Source organism: Callithrix jacchus, chromosome 1 (genome assembly GCF_049354715.1).
Source record: "Callithrix jacchus isolate 240 chromosome 1, calJac240_pri, whole genome shotgun sequence".
In the NCBI taxonomy this organism is placed as follows: domain Eukaryota; kingdom Metazoa; phylum Chordata; class Mammalia; order Primates; family Cebidae; genus Callithrix; species Callithrix jacchus.
This window is the reverse complement of record NC_133502.1, coordinates 136271302-136296183: the sequence shown is the minus strand read 5'-3', so window position 1 is coordinate 136296183 and position 24882 is coordinate 136271302. Positions and strand designations below refer to the sequence as shown.

Below are 24882 nucleotides of genomic sequence, written 5' to 3'. Positions count from 1 at the left end.
ATCATTTTCTTCTTCAGTGCTTGATTTACTGCTTAAACGCAGCCAGTGATATTTCACTTCCTAAGATGTCTTTTTCAGTTCTCCACATTCAGTTTTTTACATTTTCAATTATCTTGTTTGTCAGTGTTTATTCTGTATTTTGTTTCTGCATTTTTTTAATATTTAAATATGTTAAAATGGCTAATTTAAAATCTTGTCTGCTAATTTCATTTTCTCTCTGTTTTTAATCTCGTGTCTGTTCTCCTTGCTATAGGTTACATTTGCTTGTCTTTTTTATGTGTAATACATTTTGATTGTATGTTTACCCTTATAGATGTCACGTTTTTGTTAAGATGCTGTTGTATTTCTGCATATTCAATTTTGTTTCAATATTTTGTTTATTTACTTGAAAAGCAGTTTCATCCTTTCAAGCCTTGTTGTTAAACTCTGTTAGGACAGATATAGCATCCTTTAGCATGGCCTTTCTAGGTTTTCTACTGAATGTCCTGAGTTTGAATACTTAACATGCTGATTTTAAGGAACTCTGATATCTCACAGCCCAGTGCAAGCTCGAGGTGGTGTTCATTTCCCAGTTCCCTAGTAGTTCATTACTTGGTAGTTCCTTTGAACTGTAGTCATGGTAATTAGCTCAATGCATGCCCCTAAAGTATTCTCTTGCAGACTCAAGGCAGGGTCTCTATGTAGTTTCTTTGAGCTGTTTCTCTGCACAGCATCCTTCTCTTTGACACCATCTTACAAATTTGAGCTACTAAGTAGCCCCAAACTCAAGCTCTGTCTCCTCATGTAGTAAAATCCTTAGGAACAATTTGAGTTTTCCCTGCAGTTCAGAAAGTGACCCCAAGAAGAAAGTTAATGATGCTACTATGGCTCACCTTATTTGTTGTTTTGTCTCTCAGACCTTAAAGCCATTAACTCCCATGAACCAATATCTGGAAATAATTCTTTTATAAATGATTGCCTATTTTTTATTTATTGACATAAGTAGAGACAATTCACTATCAGATTTCTTTCATGGATAAAAACCAAAATTTAATAGTCATTGACTTATTTTTATATTACATTATCAAAATTAGAGATTATTCTAAAACATAATTTTAGATGGCACAAACAAATGGAAACATACTCAGGATGGATAGAATCAATATTGTAAAAATTACTGTGATGCCAAAAGCAGTCTACAAATTCAATTCAATTCCCTTCCCATCAAAATGCTATCATCATTCTTCACAAAACTGGAAAAAAATTTTTAAAATTCATATGGAACTACAAGAGAGCCTAGATAGCCAAAGCAAGACTAAACAAATAGAAAAAATCTGTAGGTATCACCTTACTCAACTTCAAACTACACTATATAGCTCTAGTCACCAAAACACCATGGTACTAGTATAAGGCACATAGACCAATGGAACAAAATAAAGAATCCAAGAATAAAGTCAAATTCATACCTCCAACTGAACTTTGACAAAGCAAACAAAAACATAAAGTGGGGAAAGGACACGTTATTCAACAAATGGTGCTAGGATAATTGGAAAGCCACATGTGGAAGAATATAGAAATCTGCATCTCTTACCTTATACAAAAATTAACTCAAGATGGATCGAAGACCTAAATCTAAGACCTGAAATCATAAAAATACTAAAAGATAACATTTAAAAACGCTTCTAGACATTGGCTTAGGAAAAGCAAAGGCAACAAAAACAAAGATAAATAGATTAGACTTAATTAAACTAAAGGGCTCTTGCACAGCAAAATAATTAGTCAGCAGAATAAGCAGACACCCCACAGAGTGCGAGAAAACCTTCACAAATTGTGCATCTGATGAGGGACTAATATCCAGAATCTACAAGGAACTCAAATCAGTAACAAAAAACAATCCCATCAAAAAGGCTAAGGACATAAATAGACAATTCTCAAAAGAAGTCGGGGAACACAATAATACTTACTGGTTTGACTCTTATTCTTTTCTGTTCGTGTATTTATTCATCCACTCATTTAACAAATATTTGTTAGGTTCCTACTATGTATCTCTCACTGTATGAAACATTGTGAGAAATAAAGAGATGGTTATTCCCTGCCCCGCAAAAAGAGGATATACAAATGGGCAACAAACGTGAAAAAATGTTTAACGTGATTATCAAGGAAATGCACATCAAAACTACAGTGTGACACCACCTTACTCCTTCAAGGAAGCCATAATCAGAAAAATTTTAAAAAATAATAGATTTGGGTGTGGATGTAGGAAAAGGAACATTTTTACACTGCTGGTGGGAACGTAAACTAGTACAACCACTATGGAAAATTCCTTAAGGAACTACAATTTGATCCAGCAGTCCCACTCCTGGGTATCTACCCAGAGTGAAAGAAGTCGTTATATGAAAAAGATACTAGGCTGGGTGTGGTGGCTCATGACTGTAATCCTGGCACTTTGGGAGGCCAAGGCAGGTAGATCACAAGGTCAAGAGATCTAGCTAGACCATCCTGGCCAACATGATGAAACCCTATCTCTACTAAAAATACAAAAAATAGATGGGCATGATGGTGCATGTCTGTAATCCCAGATACTCAGGAGGCTGTGGTAGGAGAATGGCTTGAACCCAGGAGGTGGAGGTTTCAGTGAGCCAGGATCACGCCACTGCACTCCAGCATGGTGACAGAGCCAGACTCCATCTCAAAAAAAGAAAAAGAAAAAAAAAGGGGACTAACACATGCATGTTTACAGGAGTACATTTTGCAATAGCAAAAATATGGAACCAACCCAAATGTCCATTGATCAATGAGTGGATAAAGAAAATGTAGTGTGGTGTGTGTGTGTGTGTGTGTGTGTGTGTGTGTGTGTGTATAAATGGAATACTCTTTAGCCATAAAAAAGAACAAAATAATGGCATTTGTTGCAACCTGGTTGGAGTTGGATGCCATTACTCTAAATGTAGCAATTGAGGAATGGAAAAACGAACATCGTATGTTCTCACTCTTGAGTGGGAGCTAAGGTATGAGGATGTGAAGACATCAGAATGATACAGTGGACTTTGGGGACTCCTCTGAAAGCGGGGGAGGAAGTTAAGGGATAAACCAGTGCCCACTGGATACAGTGTACACTGCTTGGGTGATGGGTGCACCAAAATCTCAAAAGTCACCACTAAAGAGCCTATCAATATAACCAAACACCACCTGTTCCCCAAAAACTTATTCAAATAAAACAGTTAACAAAAAAGATTTGACATCAGAAACCTGAAGAGATACTCAGACTTTCATGTTGATTACAGCATTATTACAACACCTAAGATGTTGAAATAATCTAAATGTCCATATGGACAAATGAACACAAAAAATGTGATACACACAGACTGGAATCTTATTCAGCCTTAATAAAGAAGTAAATCCTGCCATATGCAACAACATGATGAAACTTGAGGACAAACTAGGTCATTTTTCTATTTCTCTTTTATATTCTACTATGTATAATCTACACAAAAACGTTTTTCTTTTATATGCCAGATATTCTCTGCTAATACAGTTTTAAAGATCAAAGTACAGTTCAAATCATGGTTTAATACTCAATATATCTGAGAAAAATGTCTTGCCTCATCTGATCCTGTCTATTTTACATTATCTCTGCTTATTTTTATTTGTTTTCTATTTTATTTTAAATATAATATATTTGTATTACATGATTTCTTGTACATTTTCATGGATGGATACCCTATTATTTATTGATGGTACGTTTTACTTATAAAAGCCTCAAGGACAGGAGTATTTTATTCTTTACTTTTCTAACCCAAGATATTATATCCTGCATTCCACAGTTGTGAACACAGAAAATATGTTTGCGAAAATCTTACATTAGTAGTCGAGGCCCATGTTTCTCTTAATGTTATAAAAAACTGCTATTTAAAAGCATTTGTAATTTTGATTTATGTACTAAATGAAAGAGGAAACAATTCCATCTTTTGGTACTTTGAGATGTATTTATAAAAGATCAAAAGCTCCCTAAAGCACATGCAAATTCCAGTCAAAGTTGGAGTTCAATATAACATGTAAGAAATAATTTTAATACCATCATTCACTTAGAAGGAACACTGAAAGAACATCCACTGTAATTCAGTTCCATTTGCTTTTCTGCTTTGTGATACAATATAAGCATTGAAATCTGAGGCCTTTTTAAAAATTGAATTTTTAATAAGCAATAGAAAATTGAGCTTATTTAATTTTGTTATACAATTGGGTTGCTGATGTTTTCTAGGAATACATAAAATATGAAATATATAAAGGGTATACATGTTGACAAAGTTTGAGCTCATTAAATTTGAGCTGTGTGTTTTTAGAACTATAGCCTGTATATATGTAATTCTAAATATTTTTCCAGAAATTTCATAGATACACCTCATTTGAGTAAATGTAAGACAAAGATGCATATTTACCTCATTAGTAAATTAATATATATGAACTTTTAATATTATAAATATGAGCAATTGGCATTTTTCTGTATCTCTTATTTAATTTACATTGGAATGCAATGCTTTTGTTTGTTTTTTTTCCAGAATTCTAGGTAGACTGTTTTAAATTATAGTCATTTAATAGAAATTATAGAACATTTGATACAAAATATTTTCTTGAAAATATAAATTTTATTACATATTAATTATTTAGTTTGTAATTGAAATGTAATGACAATATATTGACAAATATGAAAACCAAGTTTTACCATAACATTTATTCACATAATAATTGGTACTCCACAATAAAACTATGCATCTATGTTGATTCTGAATTACAGAAAGTAATGTGTATGAAAATTATACTCTGTGTTTCCTTGAAAACTCAGAATATTTTTCTAAGCTAAGCTCAACCAGAAACAATGCATATATGTCATTAAAATGTCTCTGATTTTAAAAGTCAAACTGAACTTTCTTCACTAGCACTTGTCAGGCTGAAGGGGATTAAAACAAATATACTAAGATTATCATTTTTTTGTTGTTGACATTTAGGGATGTGATTATAGTTGTAGATCTCCTTATGTACCTTATTTTACCTTTTTTTCCCCAACAGTAGTACATTGTAATTGAACTGCTTGCAACATCCTGACACCCAAAACAGGAGAAAGGATATTTTACAACTAAGATTGACAGAGAAATAAAAACTCATACAGATGAACTAAGACCTGTGTAATGATGACAGTTACAGAAAGAATTAACTTTTTATTTTGGATTTCAAAACAAATGAGCTTCAGTTTGGGTTTGAATTTCTTGACAAGAAAGTTTAGTCTTTCTTTAAGGAGTTTTCTGGTCAATGGTATCATCTAAATACTAACTGTGGCTGTCATTTTTAACATCTAATGCTTGGTCAGATACCAGTTAATATAAATATTGAATGGAGACAGCCTCAAGATCCAGACTGGTAGTACTGATGGCCCGGGACAGAAAAGGTGTTACTTTCACCCCAAGTCTTGACTCTGCTCCATTCTCAAGGAATTTGTTCAAATGAGATGTGCCAGCTCTTCTTTTAGTGGATGGTGCCCAGGTGAAGAGAACTGCCAAAAGATAAATGTTTCATACCATATGTTACTTCAACAGAAATAAAAGACACATGACATTTTGAATTTCAAAAACTTATATGATTTTTAAACACACAAGGATTTTTTCAAAAGTGGATTTCTGGAAATAAACCACTTTCTATGCATAGTAAGAGTTAGGGAATTTTGCCAATAAATAGTTGACTACTTTCCTGCTGTTGGAGATGCTTATTATGTGATTTTATTATACCCGTAAAAGGCCTTTCTTATATATGTAAAATGGCATGATTACACCTTATAGTTCTATAGCAACAATGATCTTATCCTAGAAAATTGTTTATGCTAGTACAGAAGTGCTTAGAACATCTTCAGTAATTTTTGGTCTTGATTGCTAGATGGATGAGTGAAAGGTCAGTATTGAAAAGAAGAAATAGTATAGGTTTTAGAGTCCACTCTGAGACCCAGTTCTTTTATTCATCGAATGAAGATTACTTTTCCACCGTTGAGGTTTTATAAGATTCTATTGTTATTTATTTATGGAAATACCAAATATCAGTTTTACGGTTGTGTATTAAGTTAAATCATAGAAAATTGCCATTTTGTGGGTTGAGGATTGTCAAACATTAACAATTTCGTGTGGTTCAACCAAATATTTGGAATGCTGTAGAATTATTTTTAAGGTTTACAAAGTCCACATTCACACACATCTGCTTATTATGTGCCAAATGCTTTGCTAAGCACCTTCCAAAGGTGAGCACTTTTAATCCTGACAGAAACCCAATTATCAATATTATTCCCATTTTAGAGATGAAAAATTTGTAACACATTCTTGGAAATTTTGTCAAAAATGATTTCACTGTAGGTGTATGGATTTGGTTTTGGGGTCTCTATTCTGTCCATTTGTCTATGTGTCTGTTTTTATGCCAGTAACATGCTGTTTTGTTTACTATAGCTCTGTAGTCTAATTTGAAGCCAAATATTGTGATTTCTCCAATTTTGTTCTTTTTGCTCAGGATAGCTTTGGCAATCCTGGGTCTTCTGGTTCCATATACATTTTAGGATTTTCTTTTCTATTTATTGAATAATGTCACTGTTTTTCTGATAGGGATTGCATTGAAGCTGTAGATTGCTTTGGATAGTATGGACATTTAAACAATAATTTTTCTTCCAATCCATGAACATGGAATTTTTTTTCCTTTTTTACCTCTGGTGCCCTCCTCAATTTCTGTCATCATTGTTTTATGGTTTTTATTATAAGAGATCCTTCACTTTTTAAATTCCTAGGTATTTAATGTTATGTGTGGTTACTTTAAATGGAATTTTTTAAATTTTTAAATTTTTAAAATTTCTTTTTTATATTTGTCACTGTGGGCATATAGCAATAACACTGATTTTTTTTTTTTTTTAGACAGAGTCTCATTTATTCATTCAGGCTGGAGTGCAGTGGCATGATCTCAGCTTACTGCAACCTCTGCCTTCCATGTTCAAGTGATTCTCATGCCTCAATTTCCTAAGTAGCTAGGATAATAGATGTGTGTTACCACATCCAGCACTTTTTGTTTTTTAATTAGAGACAGGGTTTCACCATGTTGGGCAGGCTGGTCTGTGATCCATATGCCTGAGCCTCCCAAAGTGCTGGAATTATAGGCATGAGCCATCACTCCTGGCCTAGGAATGATACTGATTTTGTATGTTGATTTTGTATCCTGCAACATTACTGATTTCTTAAGTCACTTCTAATAGTTTTCTTGTGGTAGCTTTAGGTTTTTCCAAATATAAGATCAATCATATGCAAACAAAGATAATTTTTTCTTCTTCCTTTCCAGTTTGGATGCCCTTCATATTGTTCTCTTGCCTTTGCTGTAGCTAGGACTTCTAGTACTATGCTGAATGAAAGTGCTGATGATAGTGGGCATCCTTGTCATGTCCCAAATCTTAGAGGAAAGTCTTTCAGTTTTTCTCCATTCAGTTTGATACTAACTGTGGGTCTTCATATATGGCTTTTATTATGTGGAGAGCTTTTCACAATGGTTGAACTAATTTTCACTCCCACCAACAATGTACTAGCATTCCCTTACACATGGATATTTTTTGATTTTTTGTTAATAACCATTATGACTGCTGCAAAATGGTATCTCATTGTGGTTTTGATTTGCATTTTTCTAATGATCAGTGATATTGACCTTTTTTCATATGATTGTTAGCTGCATGTGTGTCTTCTTTTGAGAAATGTCTGTTAATGTCCTTTGCCCATTTTGTAATGGGTTGTTTTTCTCTTTTACATTTGTATAAGTGCCTTATAGATGTTCAATATTAGACCTTTGTTGGATGCATAGGTTGCTAATATTTTCACTCATTCTGTAGGTTGTCTGTTTACTTTGTTGATAGGCTTCTTTCTTTCTCTCTCCCTTTTTTGAGACAAAGTCTCATTCTGTTGCCCAGGCTGGAGTGCACTGGCAGGATTGTGGCTCACGGTAACCTCGGCCTCCCAAGTTCAAGCAATCTCCGGCCTCAGCCTACCAAGTAGACAGGACTACAGGAGCATGTCACCATGCCAAGCTAATTTTTGTATTTTTAGTTGAGATAGGGTTTCACCATGTTGGCCAGGCTTGTCTCAAACTCCTGACTTCAAGTGATCTACCTGCCTCTGCTTCCCAGAGTTCTGGGATTACAGGTGTGACCCACTGCGGCCGGTCCTCTGTTAATAGTTTCTTTAGCTGTGCAGAAGCTCTTAAGTTTAATTAGATCTCACCTGTCAATTTTTGCTTTTGTTGTGGTTGTTTTTGGTGGTTTTGTCATGAAATCTTCGCTTCTTCCTATGTCCAGGATGGTATTTCCTAGGTTGTCTTCCAGGGATTTTATAGTTTTGGGTTTTACATTTAATTTTTTAATCAATTTTGAGTTGATTTTTGTGTTTGGTGTAAGGAAGGGATTTAGCTTCAATCTTCTGCATATAGCTAGGCAGTTATCCCAGGGTCATTACTGAATAGGGAGTCTTTCCCCATTGTTTGTTTTTGTTAGCTTTGTCAAAGATCAGATGGTCGTAGATGTGCAGACTTATTTCTAGGATTTCTATTCTGTTCCATTGGTCTGTGTGCTGGTTTTTGTAACAGTACTGTGTTGTTTTGGTTACCGCAGACTTATAGTAGTTTGAAGTTTGGTAATGTGATGTCTCCAGGTTTGTTATTTTTGCTTAGGGTTGCCTTGCATATTCAGGATCTCTGTGACAAATCCCTAACCAATATCATGCCGAATGAGCAAAGGCCAGAAGCAGTCCCCTTGAAAACCAGCATAAGATAAGGATGCCTTCTCTTGCCACTTCTATTCAATCTAGCATTGGAAGTCCTAGCCAGAGCAATCATGCAAGAGAAAGAAAGCACATCCAAATAGGAAGAGAGGAAGTCAAACTATCCCTGTTTGCAGATGACATGATTCAATATCTAGAATACCCTATAGTCTTGGCCCAAAAGCTCCTCTAGCTGATAAACATCTTCAGGAAAGTTGCAGGACACAAAATCAATGTACAAAAATCACTAGCATTCTTATATACCAACAACAGCCAAACTGAGAGTCAAATTAGAAACAATCCCATTCACAATTGCCACAAAAAGAATAGCATACCTAAGAATATAGTCAACAAAGGAGCTGAAAGATTTCTACAATGAGAATTAGAAACACTGCTCACATAAATTGGGAAGACACAAACAAATGGAAAAGCATCCCATGTTTATGGATAGGAAGAATCAAGAAAATAAATGGCTATACTGCCCTAAGCAATGTACAGATTTAATACTATTCCTATCAAACTATGGATGACATTCTTCAGAGACCTAGGATAAACTGTTTGAAAATTCATATGAAACCAAAATAGAATACAAAGCGCCTATCCCGCTTTTGAGGTTTTTTTTTTTTTTAAATCATGAAGGGATGTTGGATTTTAACAAATGCTTTTTCAACATCTATTGAAATGATGTTTTTCATTTTTTATGTCTCTTTGTATTATATACAAAAGGTAGCATACTATAGAAAGTATTTTATGCTTTTAATTATTTTTTACTCATCAATACATGATGGAATATATTCCATATAAATTCATCAAGATCTTCCTTATTCTCTTTTTGCACCTCCATAGTACTCCATTGTATGAAAGTACAGCAGTCCCCCTTTATCCACAATTTCTCTTTCTGCAGTTTCAATTGCCTGTGGTCAATTGAGGTCTGAAAATAGTAAATGGAAAATTCCAGAGATAAACAATTTATAACTTTTAAATTGCCTGCTTTTCTGAAAAGCATGATGCAATCACTTAGCATGTTACCTTGTCTAGCTGGAAGGTGAATCATTAATCATCTCTTTGTCCAGTGTATCCAAGCTATACATACTTCCTGCCTGTCAATCACTTAGTTGCCATCTTGGTTATCCAATCAACTGTTGCAAAAATCTCATCATGCAGGCATTTTATCATCTGACATCATCATCAGAAGAAGCAGGATGAATATATTACAATAAGATATTTCACAAGAGAGTGAGAAAAATTTACATAAGTTTTTAACATATTTTTACTACAGTACTTTGTTACACTTGTTCCATTTTATTATTTTTATTACTCTCTTTGGGTACCTAATTTATAAAGTAAACTTTATTGTAAGTTTGTATGTATAATAAAAAAGCAGCATCGATAGGCTCCAGTACCATCTGCAGTTTCAAGCATCCACTGGGAGTCTTGGGACATAATATCCCCCTTAGATGAGGAGAGACTTCTATATTGTATTTTATTTAATCACTCTATTATATTTAAAATTTTAGGTTACTTGAATATGTTGCAGTTACAAACAATACAGTAAAGAGTAACCTCATTCAAATAGATATTTAAGAGCATAACTTTACAATAAATTCCCAGTAGAATTTCAGAGTCACAAGGTAAATGCATATATTGTTTTGTTAGATATTGTCAAATTCTCCTACAAGTAATTATACCTGTTTACATTCTCACTAGCAATGTGTAAGAGTCATATACCTTATTTTAATGACAAATCTTTAAAGGTGTTATCTCCTTTGTTTATGGTGCTTAAAAAGAGTGTTTTTATGATGAAATTGGGGTTATTAATATAGACTAATGAATATATCAGAGTATACAGAATCATAAACGAATTAGAACAAATGAGGAATCATTTTTTTGCTGAGTCTATGCTGCTACCATATGCCTACCCTTCCAACTTCTGTTTGCTCCATTCATTTTAACTATTATATACTTACATAACACTCACATTGTGGCATCCATGTTATAATTATTTTAGCAGTATTGTCTCATTTAATTCTCAGAAAAAGTCCCATGAGGTAGGTAACATTATTCCACTTGTATCAATGGGGAAACGAAGGCACAGAACTTTGAAGTCAACTGTTCAACTCCCACTCCTAATAAGTGGAAAGACAGGATTCAAACACAGGAAACCTGTGTTTGAAAACTGTTCACTTTACCACTGTTCTTTCATGGAAGTCAAAATAAATACAGAGTGACAACAGCTGGTGAAGGAGTTAAAAAGAAATCAGGTTTCAGATGATTTGCTTCTGATAGTCACTAAATATACCTGTGTTTTATGTTTCTATAGAAGTAATCAAGGGAGGTCAGTAATCAAGGGAGATCTCACTCTCTTTCATATTTTCATGTAAAAATATGAAATAGTACTATTTGTTTCCATTCTTACAACTATCATGTAGTTTACTTAACCTGGAAATCTCTTGCATAAGAATCAGATTCCTAAGTGGCAGGCAGGCACTACTTATTAATAATAAAATTCATGCCTGTAACCCAAAATAAATAAAATAAATAAATAAAAGAAGAAACCTCAAGACATACATGTTAGAACTCAATTAAGAGTGCCACTATTGTGTGGAACCCAGATTTGCAGGATTCAGAAGTTCTAGTTTATAGAGATTTTAGTGACTGACTCAGCTTTTTCCATGTTTATAAGGTTCTTAAAATTTGGTAATCTAGTCTAATCATAGAGCTTATCATCATCAAGCTTTGTAGAAGATATTGAGGGAGATATTCTAAGTTACTTTCATAAGACTTCCCAGCAGATAATGGAATTGGAGCAGAACTCAGGTTTCTTAACTCCTATGTCAGCACTTTTTCTGCAACATTTGCTTAAATTTCCAGGCTACATCTTCATTGCTAGCTCTCTTTGTGTTTGATAGACAGTCGTAGGTGAAATAATATTATGGATTTCCATTGTTCCACCATTGTTTTTACTTATACTCTCTCTATTCAGTCTACTTATTTTGCTGTTGTTTGTTAAAAACAAATGAACAAACAACATTTTTCTTGAGATTATTGTAGATTTACATGCTGCTGTAAAATAAGTAGAGAGATTCATTAGGCTATACCCAACTTCTAACATTTTAACAACCTGCAAAACTATAGTAAAATATCACAAGCAGGTATTGACCTTGATGTTTTAAAGGTAAAACTTAAATAATAATAAGAGAAATAGATTCTTGTTTCTCTCAGGCAATACAATAAAGGAAAATACATTTTTTAATGAAAAACGTATATTTGTGGTATTTTATTCATTTTTATTTAGCACAGTTTGTTTAAGCATTCACCCACTGAAGGACAGATAGGATTATTCATTTTAGAGATATTATTAATAAAACTGGTATAAACATTCATATACAGTTTTTGTGTGAACATATGTTGTTATTCTCTGGCTTAAATGTGCAAGAGTGCAATTTCGGGATTGTGTGGCAATTGGATGTTAAAGTTTAGAGGTTTGAAGAGTGGCTATATTATTTTAGATGAGATCGGGCACATTCAGGGCAGTATGGCCATAGATGAGAGTGGCTGTATTGTTTTAAATTCCCGTTAGCCGTGCATGAGTGATCCAGTATCTTCATATCCTTGCCAGAACTTAGTGTTGTCACATTTTTTTTCTTATTTTAGTAATTTTGGGAGATGTATAGCAATATTTCATTATGATTTTAGTTTTCATGTTCCTAATGCCTAATAAAGTTGAGTGGATTTATATGTGTTTATTTGCTATTTGTATATCCTCTTTGATAAAATATATGTTCATGTCTTTCTTCCATTTTCTAGATTGAAAGTTTTTAAATTGTTGAGTATCTAAAGTCCTTTATATATTCTAATACCAGTTCTTTGTCAAATAGGGGGTGTGTGGTGAATATATTCTCACAATCTATGTCTTTACTTTTCATCCTTTCATCATGAACTTGGGCAGAGCAAACGTTTTTAAGATCTACTTATCAATGTTTTCATTTATTGATCCTGATTTCAGTTTTAAGTCTGAGAACTTTTTATCCCTGGATTATGAAGGTGTTCTTCTATGTTTTTTCTAAAAAATGTATAGCTTTTAGTTTGACACCTAAGTTGAGGATTCATTTTGAGTCTATTTTTGTATAAGGTGAGAGGTTTAGGTTGAGCTACATTTTCTTCACTATGATTGCCCATCTATCCATATTTAGGTGAGTCTACTTCTGAGTTTTCTGTTATGTTGCATTGATGTATAAATCTGTATTTCCACCAATACCACTGTGCCTTTACTATCATAGCTACAAACAATATCAGGCCTTACTATTGGGTAGAGTGATTATTACTAACTTTTTCTTCCGTTTCAAAATATTTTAGTTATTCTGGCTAGCTTGTGCCTTTCCAAGTAAATTTTAAAATAAGCTTGTTTTTGTGTCCAAAAACGCTTCTTTGAATTTTGATACAAATTAATCAAACCTATAAATCAATTTGGTGAAAATTGATATGTTCTATATTGAATCTTACTCTCTATGAATGTGGTATGGCTCTCCATTTATTTAAGGCTTGATGCATAAATACTTATCACTGAAAGCAAGAGTGAACACAATAGGTTTAAGTTCTGATTATGCTTAAAATCCAAATCTGCAACTATCTGTGTTCCCTAATTATTAGGTGAACTTCAGATTATTTTTATTATTCTTAAAAGAATAATGCACAATAGAATATATACTTAATTTTACCATTTCTATTTTGAAGGAAGAGGAAACTGATCTTAGATCTTAGAACACAAAATTGTTAATGAACTCACTATCTGTATCAATGAACTCAGTACTTAGCAGTTGTGTGTCAGTGTTAATTTTGTACAATTTGAATTATAATCTTTTATATTTGTATGTAGTCTAATTCATGATTACCCATAGGGCACTATTATTATAAACTAATTGAAAATTAAACATTCCTGCTCTTGGATACGAATATTTTAGTACTTTGATTTTGCTGTAACAATTTTAGAAATAACATCCTAATAATTTAAATATGCATTCTGCTGATTTTATGTCATTTTATTAAATGGGTGGAAACTATTCCATTTACTCTTTTGGTTTTTAGAAACAAGTTTCTCAATGACATATGTCAGCATTTTGGAAAATATATGGCAATTGTATCTCTCTTGTTTTTTTTTTTTAAGAAGTATCTAGATTTTTTTTCAACTATCATACCTTGAAGAGAACCTAAGTTCTGATATGAACATCAGAAGTAGATAACCAGTATTTATATGTAAAAAGAATTTACTATTATGCTGTAAATCAACTTTCTGGAATGTACTCACTTTTACAAGGGAAAATGACTATTGTAAATTTATGAAAATTCTCTCAGCTGTTGATATTATAAACTTGCAACAGTGATAATTTCAGCTAATTTAGTGAATTATATGCATTATAAAGATTCCAAATTTATATTTTACCTTTATGCTACAAAATTCCATGGCAATTTTATCACTTTAAAATGTATTTTAGTGACTACTCAAATTCAGCCATCTCTAAGGTGCAATTGCATAATAATATAATAACCAATAAAATTATATAACAGTTTAAGATGGAAACTGAACAATGAAGATCATATCCAATTGAAGCCATGACCAGAATTAGGTAATCAATAATGTAATTTTCAAAATTAGCAGTTTTTAGGTTATGAATTTCAGAAATATTTCTATAAAAATATAGTTTCTAATTATAACCTACAAATGAAACTGTAGATTTTTTTCTGTTTTATACTTGACATGAAAGGAGAAAAAAAATGAAAATTTGACCCAAAAGCAGCCTAGGTATCAGTTGAAATGCCATTATTCAGATAACTGCCAATAATTGTACTATACATTTTCACCAGTGCCTGTCCTACCATTGTTGTGCTTTGATTTTTCAGGCAACTCTCTTCACTGGTTATTTCCCATCTTGGATCAGTGGTGGGCACCTCAGTCAGCAGCCGGCAGCCCATAGCTCGCAGGCATGCTTACAAAACAAAGCCTCTCCCTGGAATTGAGTTAGCCTTGGGAGGTCAACCTGCAACTCCTTAAAGTAGATTTAGTTTAGAAAGATTGGGCAAAAATGCTCATCATCACTGGTCATTAGAGAAATGCAAATCAAAACTACACTGAGATACCATCTCACGCCAGTTACAATGGCGATCATTAAAAAATTTGGGGACAACAGATGCTGGAGAGGATGTGGAGAAATAGGAACACTTTTACGCTGTTGGTAGGAGTGTAAATTAGTTCAACCATTGTAGAAGACAGTGTGGTGATTCCTCAAGGACCTAGAAATAGAAGTTCCATTTGACCTAGCAATCCCATTACTAGGTGTATATCCAAAGGATTAGAAATTGTTCTATTATAAAGAAACATGCAAACGTATGTTCCTCACAGCACTGTTTACAATAGCAAAGGCCTGGAACCAACCCAAATGCCCATCAATGATAAACTGGATAACAAAAATGTGGCTCAAGTATGACATGGAATACTGTGCAGCCATCAAAAATGATGAGTTTGTGTCCTTTTTAGGGACATGGATGAATCTGGAAACCATCATTCTCAGCAAATTGACACAAGAACAGAAAACCAAACACTGGATGTTCTTACTCATAGGCAGGTGTTGAACAAAGAGAACAAACACATGGACACAGAGTGGGGAGCCTCACACACTTAGGTCTGTTGGGGGAGACAGGGGAGGGACAGTGGGGGAGTGGGGAGGTTGGGGAGGGATAACATGGGGAGAAATGCCATATACAGGTGACAGGGCCATGGAGGCAACAAACCATATTGCCATGTATGTACCTATGCAACAATCCTGCATGATCTGCACATGTACCCTAGAACCTAAAGTACAATAAAAAAAAAAAAGAGAAAGAAATGTTGGGCAAGCTATAGTTATGAGGGATCAGAAGGTATTAAAAAATCAGGCCAGGTGCGGTGGCTCATGCCTGTAATCCCAGCACTTTGGGAGGCCGAGGTGGGTGGATCACGAGGTCAAGAGATTGAGACCATCGTGGTCAACATGGTGAAACCTCGTCTCTACTAAAAATACAAAAAATTAGCTGGGCATGGTGGTGCGTGCCTGTAATCCCAGCTACTCAGGAGGCTGAGGCAGGAGAATTGCTTGAACCCAGGAGGCGGAAGTTGCGGTGAGCCGAGATCGCGCCATTGCACTCCAGCCTGGGTAAGGAGCGAACTCTGTCTCAAAAAAAAAAAAAAAAAAAAAAAAAAAAAAAAAAATCAGAGAAAATGCAAAGTAGAAAGAACTGTGAATGACTGATGAATGCTAATTAGGCAAAAGGGGCTTCACAAGAGGGAGATGGTGCTATCTGTGTGTCACCATTGTTGGCAGTAAGCTTCGAGTTTTGCTACAGGTAGCCTTACTGTGACCTCGTCCTTACATTAAATATCAATGACGCATCACTGAAATAAAACACCCTATTTAATGCAAGGGAACAACCAGCCTCCTATTCTTTTTTCTCTTATGAACATTACTCTCTTCACTAGACTTATGCATGTATACAAAGACTGTATTTCTCCTTGTTAGAGATCCAAAACAAACTGAAATTCATTTAAATCTACACTCAGATTTCAGAATCTCTGGGAAATGTATTCTTAGTATCAGTGGATTTGTGGTGAGTGTTTCAATTTTGGTTCATAAATTGGTGCCAGATTTCTTGCACAAACTCACTTTAAGATCTTTTAAACACAGAACTCACTTAATGAACCAGTATGAATTTGTCACTAGTTGCACAGCTGTTGGCCTGCTTATTTAGATCAACCTGAAAAGACAGTCTGTAATACACTCAATTAGCAGTAACTAATGATTATTTGAGTAGTCACTGATAGATACCTCACTAAGCACCCAGTTAAAGCCTAATGAGCAATGACAAGATTTCTCAACATATTCAGACATATATTCAAGACCAAATGCAGGATAAATATTTTTTCATGTGTTTTTTTTTCCTAATTACTGAACTGTTTGATTTTCTTGGCCTATTGTCCTTAGACGGTGTGCTGTGGATCATTTCTGATGTTCTGTTGAATTCCTATCAAGGTATACATTTTATTTTTTCTATAACAGTATATATGCTATATCAGCAAATTTTGTTAGGTTTCATGTGGTAAAAAAAAAAAAGAGATGAAAAACTCAGAATCATGGCATTCAGGAGCCAACGAATATGGACACTGATTCATCATTAGTGAACATTTCCTTCAGTGTAAGAAAATAGTTCCACTCCTATGCCTCTTACTTCAGAAAATGGCCAACAAACATAAGAAGATGATCAAACTTATAAGTAAACAGTGAAATACATATTAAACCAAAATCAGTTATTGGTGAACACTACCAGAATGGCTAAATTTAAAAATTAAAAGACAGTATCCTCTGGGTACTCATGTACTGATGGTGGGAGTATGACCAATAAAACCACTTGGGAAACTATTGGACATTATCTACAGAAGTTGAATGTATGTGTAATATAATCTAGCAATTCTGTCTTTCTTATATGCCCAAGAGAAAATTCTTGCACACATGCATAGAGATGTTAAGAATAAAGCATCATTTGTAATACTCAAAATCTGGAAAAAATCAAAATGTCATCAATATAAATACTTTATGAAATATTCGTATAAGGGTAAACTACATCAACAAACCACAGCTCTGTGAAAAAACATGGATGAGTTTTTTTTAGAGAAATGATATTTTTTCTATTAATATTTTTAATAGCTAATACTTGTATAGTACTTTTCATGTACTATGTGCTTTTCTATATGTTGACTATTGTTGATTGTTTAATTTTTTAAAACTCTATCAAGTATGTGCTTTAAAAATTCCTGTTTAAAACTCTATCAAGTATGTGCTTTTAAAATTCCTGTTTTACATATGGGAAACTGAAGCATGGATATTTAACTTGTCTCAATTCACAGAGCTTTTTAACATAAGAAAATATGTAAAATGGAACAAATTGGTAATGGAAATTCCATTACTAATACTTAACCTATGAAACAGTAAATGGGACAGTTTGGACCTTGGCTGAAATGAGCTGAAATGCATTCCAACTGGATAATATTTTACCTTCATATAACCAGAAGCATATGTACAATAGAAATACACAATAATATACAGTATATGAAGTGTGTTCTTGCTGATCAATGTGAGTTTTTTGAAAAATTCCAGAAGTCTACTATAATGTATTTTGTGATTAGATGTATTTTTTATGTTTTTATTGCATTTTAGGTTTTGGGGTACATGTGAAGAACATGCAGGATTGTTGCATAGGTACACACGTGGTAGTGTGATTTGCTGCCTTCCTCCCCTTCACCTATTCTGGCATTTCTCCCCATGCTATCTCTCCCCAACTCCCCACCCCATGCCGTCTCTCCCCTATGTGCCCCCAACACACCTCAGTGTGTAGAGCTCCTCTCCCTGTTTCCATGTGTTCTCATTGTTCAACACCCACCTATGATTGAGAACATACAGTGTTTGACTTTCTGTTCTTGTGTCAATTTGCTGAGAATGATGGTTTCTAGGTTCATCCATGTTCCTACAAAGAACACGAACTCATCATTTTGATGGCTGCATAATATTCCATGGCATATATGTGCCACATTTTCCCTGTCCAGTCTAGCATCAATGGGCATTTGGGTTGGTTCCAGGCCTTTGCTACTGTAAACTGTGCTGCAATGAACATTCGTGTGTATGTGTCCTTATAGTAGAATGATTTCTAATCCTTTGGATATATACTCAGTAATGGGATTGCTGGGTCAAATGGAATTTCTGTTTCTAGGTCCTTGAGGAATCACCACACTGTCTTCCACAATGGTTGAACTAATTTACAGTCCTACCAATAGTGTAAATGTATTCCTATTTCTCCACATCCTCTCCAGCATCTGTTGTCTCCAGATTTTTTAATGATCGCCATTCAAACTGGCATGAGATGGTATCTCAGTGTAGTTTTGATTTGAATTTCTCTAATGACCAGTGATGATGAGCATTTTTTATATGTTTGTTGGCCTCACGTATGTCTTCTTTGGTAAAGTGTCTGTTCATATCCTTCACCCACTTTTGAATGGGCTTGTTTTCTTTTTTTCTTGTAAATCTGTTTGAGTTCTTTGTAAATTCTGGATATCAGCCCTTTGTCAGATGGGGAACCTGCAAAAATTTTTTCATATTCTGTTGGTTGCCAATTCACTCTAATGACTGTTTCTTTTGCCATGCAGAAGCTGTGGAGTTTGATTAGGTCCAATTTGTCTATTTTGGGTTTTGTTGCCAATGCTTTTGGTGTTTTAGTCATGAAGTCCTTGCCTATGCCTATGTCCTGAATGGTTTTGCCTAGATTTTCTTCTAGGGTTTTTATGGTGTTAGGTCTTATGCTTAAGTCTTTAATCCATTAGGAGTTAAGTTTAGTGTAAGGTGTCCGGAAGGAGTCCAGTTTCTGCTTTCTGCACATGGCTAGCCAGTTTTCCCAACACTATTTATTAAACAGGGAATCCTTTCCCCATTGCTTGTTTTTGTCAGGTTTGACAAAGATTGGATGGTTGCAGATATGTTGTGTTGCCTCCGAGGCCTCTGTTTTGTTCCATTGGTCTATATCTCTGTTTTGGTACCAGTAATATGCTGTTTTGATTACTGTAGCCTTGTAGTATAGTTTGAAGTCCGGTAGTGTGATGCCTCCCGCTTTGTTCTTTTTGCTTAGAATTGACTTGGCTATGTGGGCTCTCTTTTGGTTGCATATGAAGTTTGAGGTGGCTTTTTCCAGTTCTGTGAAGAAGGTCTTTGGATGCTTGATGGGGATAGCATTGAATCCGTAAATAACTTTTGGCAGTATGGCCATTTTCACGATATTGATTCTTCCTAACCATGAACATGGAATATTTCTCCATCTGTTTGTGTCCTCTCTTATTTCGTTGAGCAGTGGTTTGTAGTTCTCCTTGAAGAGGTCCTTTACATTCCTTGTTAGTTGTATTTCTAGTTATTTTATTCTCTTTGTAGCAATTGTGAATGGCAGTTCGTTCTTGATTTGGCTTTCTTTACATCTGGTGTATAGGAATGCTTGTGATTTTTGCACATTGATTTTGTATCCTGAGACTTTGCTGAATTTGCTTATCAGTTTCGAGAGATTTTGGACTGAGTCAATGGAGTCTTCTAGATATACAATCATTTCGTCTGCAAATAGAGACAATTTGACTTCCTCCTTTCCTATTTGAATATCCTTTATTTGTTTTTCTTGCCTGATTGCTCTGGCTAGAACTTCCAGTACTATATTGAATAGGAGTTGTGAGAGAGGGCATCCTTGTCTAGTGCCGGATTTCAAAGGGAATGCTTCCAGTTTTTGCCCATTCAATTTGATATTGGCTGTCGGTTTGTCATAAATAGCTTTTATTATTTTGAGATACATTCCATCAATACCTAGTTTATTGAGAGTTTTTAGCATAAAGGGCTGTTGAATTGTGTCAAAGGCCTTCTCTGCATCAATTGAGATAATCATGTGGTTTTTGTCTTTGCTTCTGTTTATGTGGTGAATTACGTTTATAGACTTGCGTATGTTGAACCAGCCTTGCATCCCCGGGATGAAGGCTACTTGATCATGGTGGATAAGCTCTTTGATGTGCTGTTGCAATTAGCTTGCCAGTATTTTATTGAAGATTTTTGCTTCTGTGTTCATCATGGATGTTTGCCTAAAGTTTTCTTTTCCTGCTGAGTCTCTGTCGGGTTTTGGTATGAGGATGATGTTGGTCTCATAAAATGATTTGGGACTAATTCTCTCTTTTTGGAATATTTGGAATAGTTTCAGAAGGAATGGTACCAGCTCCTCTTTGTATGTCTCGTAGAATTTGGCTGTGAACCCATCTGTACTTGGGCTTTTTTTGTGTGGTAGGCTCTTAATTGCTGCCTCAACTTCAGACCTTGTTATTGGTCTATTCAGGGTTTTGACTTCTTCCTGGTTTGGGCTCAGGAGGAGGCAAGTGTCCAGGAATTTATCCATTTCTTCCAGGTTTACTAGTTTATGTGCATAGAGTTGTTTGTAGTATTCTCTGATGATGGTTTGAATTTCTGTGGAATCTGTGGTGATTTCCCCTTTATCGTTTTTTATTGCATCTATTTGGTTATTCTCTCTTTTCTTTTTTATTAATCTGGCTGGTGGTCTGTCTATTTTGTTGATCTTTTCAAAAAACCAGCTCCAGGATTTATTGATTTTTGAAGGGTTTTTCGTGTCTCAATCTCCTTCAGTTCCACTCTGATCTTAGTTAATATTTGACTTATGCTAGGTTTTGAGGTTTTTTTTTTTTTTTTTTTATCTTGCTCCTCTAGCTCTTTCAGTTTTTATGATAGAGTGTCAATTTTAGATTCTCCTTGCTTCTCATGTGAGCACTTATTGCTATATATTTTCCTCTAGAGACTGCTTTAAATGTGTCCCAGACATTCTGGCATGTTGTGTCTTCGTTCTCATTGGTTTCGAAGAACATCTTTATTTCTGCCTTCATTTCATCATTTATCCAGTAAACATTCAAGAGCCAGTTGTTCAGTTTCCATGAAGCTGTGCGGTTTGGAGTGAGTTTCTGAATTCTGAGTCCTAACTTGATTGCAATGTGGTCTGAGATACTGTTTGTTATGATTTCCATTCTTTTGCATTTGCTGAGGAGTGATTTACTTCCAATTGTGTGGTCAATTTTCGAGTAGGTGTGATGTGATGCTGAGAAGAATGTATATTTTGTGGATTTGGGGTAGAGAGGTCTGTAAATGTCTATTAGGTTTGCTTGTTCCAGTATGAGTTCAAGTCCTGAATATCCTTGTTAATTTTCTGTCTGCTTGATCTGTCTAATATTGACAATGGGGTGTTAAAGTCTTCCACTCTTATTGTGGGGAGTCTAAGTCTCTTTGTAAGTCTTTAGTAACTTGCCTTATGTATCTGGGTGCTCCTGCATTGGGTGCATATATATTTAGGATTGTTAACTCTTCTCATTGCAGTGATCCTTTTACCATTATGTAATGCCCTTCTTTGTCTCTTTTGATCTTTGTTGCTTTAAAGTCTTTTTTATTAGAGAAGAGCATTGCAATTCCTGCCTTTTTTGCTCTCCATTTGCTTGGTAAATCTTCCTTGATCCGTTTGTTTTGAGCCTTTGTGTATCCTTGCATGTGAGATGTGTTTCCTGGATACAGCTGTTTTTCAGCTCCATCAATTCACTTATACTCCTCTCTAAGTTGTCCATTCCCATTAGCATTGTGTCAAATCTTTTTTCAAGGGTCTTAGTTTTGTTGCATTGGGTTAGAACATGTCCTTTTAGCTCACAGAAGTTTCTTATTACCTACCTTCTGAAGCCTGATTCTGTCATTTCATCACACTCATTCTCCATCCAGCCTTGTTCCCTTGCTGGTGAGGAGTTGTGATCCCTTGTAGGAGGAGAGGTGTTCTGGTTTTGGGTGTTTTCATCCTTTTTATGCTGGATTCTTCCCATCTTTGTGGATTTAACCACCTGTCATCTTTGTAGTTGCTGACTTTCAGATTGGGTTTCTGAGTGGAGGTCCAGATTGTTGGTGATTAAGTTATTTCTGTTTCTTAGTTTTCCTTCTGACAGTCTGGCCCCTCTGCTATAGGAATGCTGAGGTCCACTCCAGGCCCTGCTTGCCTGGGGATCACCTGTAGCAGCTGCAGAACAGTAAGGGTTGCTATCAGTTTCTTCTTCTGCTATCTTGTCCCAGAAGGATACCTGCCAAATGTCAGTCTGCTCTCTCCTTTATGAGGTGACTCTTTGGATATACAGGGGTCAGGGAGCTGCTTGAGGGACAGTCGTTCCTTTATAAGAGCCCAAGGGCTGAGCTGTGAAATCCATTGTTCATTCAGAGCTGCTGGGCAGGTACATTTAAGTCTGCTGCAGCAGAACTCCTAAACCCCATTTTTTTTCCCCAAGGTGTTCTGTCCCAGGGAGTTAGGGCTTTATTTATGAGTTTCCATTGTGCTGCTGCCTTTTTTTCAGGGCTGCCCTGCCCAGTGAAGAGGCAGCCTAGACACTGTCTGCCTGCAGAGGCTTTGCTGAGCTGCTGTGGTCTCCACCCAGCCATGTGAAATTCCCTGCAGTCCTGTTTATATGGGTGTAGTTAGAACTGCCCTGGCAATGGTGGCCCACCTCTGTAATGGCGGACTCTCTCTGTAATGGCGGGTTGCCTCGGCAACGGCGGGCTGCCTCAGCAATGGCGGACTACCTCTGTAGGGGTGGAGTGCCTCTGTAATGGCAGACGCCCCTTCCCCACAGAGCTGGACCATCCTGGGTTCAGCTGTGCTAGCTGTGAAAATCTCAACCCAGAGCATTTCCAAATGCTGGTTTTTTTGTGGGGTGAGCCAGCCGAGCCTAATCACCTGATTCCCTGCCTCAGAGCCTTTTTTATTTTTTTAGTTGAACGGTCGATTCTCTCCCAGGTGTTCCAGTTGCCTATTGAAAAGCCACCAGGATCTGTGTGATTTCCTGTGCGGCAACCCACTGCAGTGGCTGAAACAGCGGCACTGAGATTCATGGTGCTTTTTTGCCCATGAATCTCCTGGCCTGGCTCCCTGTTTCAGTCCCCTTTTTAATCAGATGAATGGGCGACTCTGCCTTCCCAGAGTTCCAATTGCCAGCTAAAAGAGCACCTAGATCAGTGTATTTTGTATGCAGAACTGCTGCATCAGGGTGCCGGCGAAACAACTGCACTGGCCAAAACAGCCACGCTGGCGACCTGTGGGGCTTCTCTGCCTGGGAATCTCCTGGTCTGTGGGCAATAAAAATCCATCTGGAAATGCCGCATCCACTCACCCTCTGCACTTTCATTGGGAGCTGCAATCCTGAGCTTTTCCTAATCGGCCATCTTGGATCTTCTCCGTGATTACATATTTTTAACACAATATGAGCTGTAATCCCACTAAACCTGCAATTATCATGTAACAATACACATAATACAAGTTGACATAAATCACTTATTCATAACATTTAAAATTTTAAATTAATAAAATTTCTAATTATTTCACACTGAAATATTCAGTCAATTCTTATTAAAGTTATTGATCCAAAACTAAATTATAATATTAAGGTATCTTATTATTAAGTGCTCCTGCTTAAGTGTGTTAGGAAAATAACTCAAAAAAATCTGGGATTAGTAGATAAGCCTCTGCCCTTTAAGCATAACAACATTAAAATTGGTGAGCTTAGGTAAGTTACTTGTAGTGGGGAGAGACAGAAGAGTAAGTAGAGCAAAGGTATAGAGAAAGATCATTGGAAAGTACAAATAAAGGAGAATTATCTGACATAAATAGATTTTAAAAATTATCATTTTCATTCTAACATGAATTATTACAGTGTATCTTTTTTGTTACTAATACATACCTTAATAATGAATAATTCAATTAATAAACATTATTGGAAATAAAATTTACAGTTTTATCCTTCTCCAGTGAGCCTTTATTATTTCATGTTCAAACTTGAAAAATCAGTATATACATATTTTTATTTCCTAACTTAATGATAGTTTGAAAAGTAAAATCAAAGTCCATACAAACTCCGACTCTGAAGCTTTCTGTAGTAACATCGAATAAGTTAAACTTTTTTTAAATAAAAAGGCATATTTTCTTCTGATAGATGGAGTGAGTAATAATGATCAGAAACATAATCATGAGCAAGTTAATTGCATTGCTCACTAGTTTTCCAATCTCTCCCTCAATACATTCTTCCATATTGAATACAGATTGTGTTATTACATGCAGTAGGTCTTCAGCATTGCACTTTTCTGACTTCCAACCCTTTTTCTTTTTGAAAAAATGTGAGCTAAAATTCTTTATTTTGAAGTCTAATTTATTTCTCATAGTTCAGGTTCATACTACTACAATGATTCATTATTTTTTTCTTCTGGTTTCTGTGAGTTCTTAAGATTCGATCAGCAAGGTTTTTGCTTCCAAAATATGTTAGATCTTTCATGAAGTAAACATCCCAAATTTCATAGGGATTTTGACTTAAAATTTTGCTCAAAAGCCATACATTTCTTATAATCACTTTTATGCACTCTTTTTAAGGTTACCATTTAACTCAGCTTAATATAAAATGCTCAATGTGCAA

General features: G+C 35.3%; 1 protein-coding gene across 9 annotated transcripts in view; it reads left to right on the top strand.

Annotated features, from left to right (window-relative positions):
* Positions 1 to 24882, top strand: part of LINGO2 (leucine rich repeat and Ig domain containing 2) — a 1279451-nt gene that overhangs the window by 130926 nt on the left and 1123643 nt on the right. The window contains exons 1-2 of one of the 9 annotated variants that reach the window (XM_078370427.1): positions 1488 to 15472; positions 16808 to 16855. The exons of the other annotated variants lie outside the window; for them this stretch is intronic. The gene's annotated coding sequence lies outside the window, so the exon portion shown is untranslated. Of the gene's footprint in view, positions 1 to 1487; positions 15473 to 16807; positions 16856 to 24882 lie in introns of those variants that run through there. 9 annotated transcript variants of the gene reach the window in all.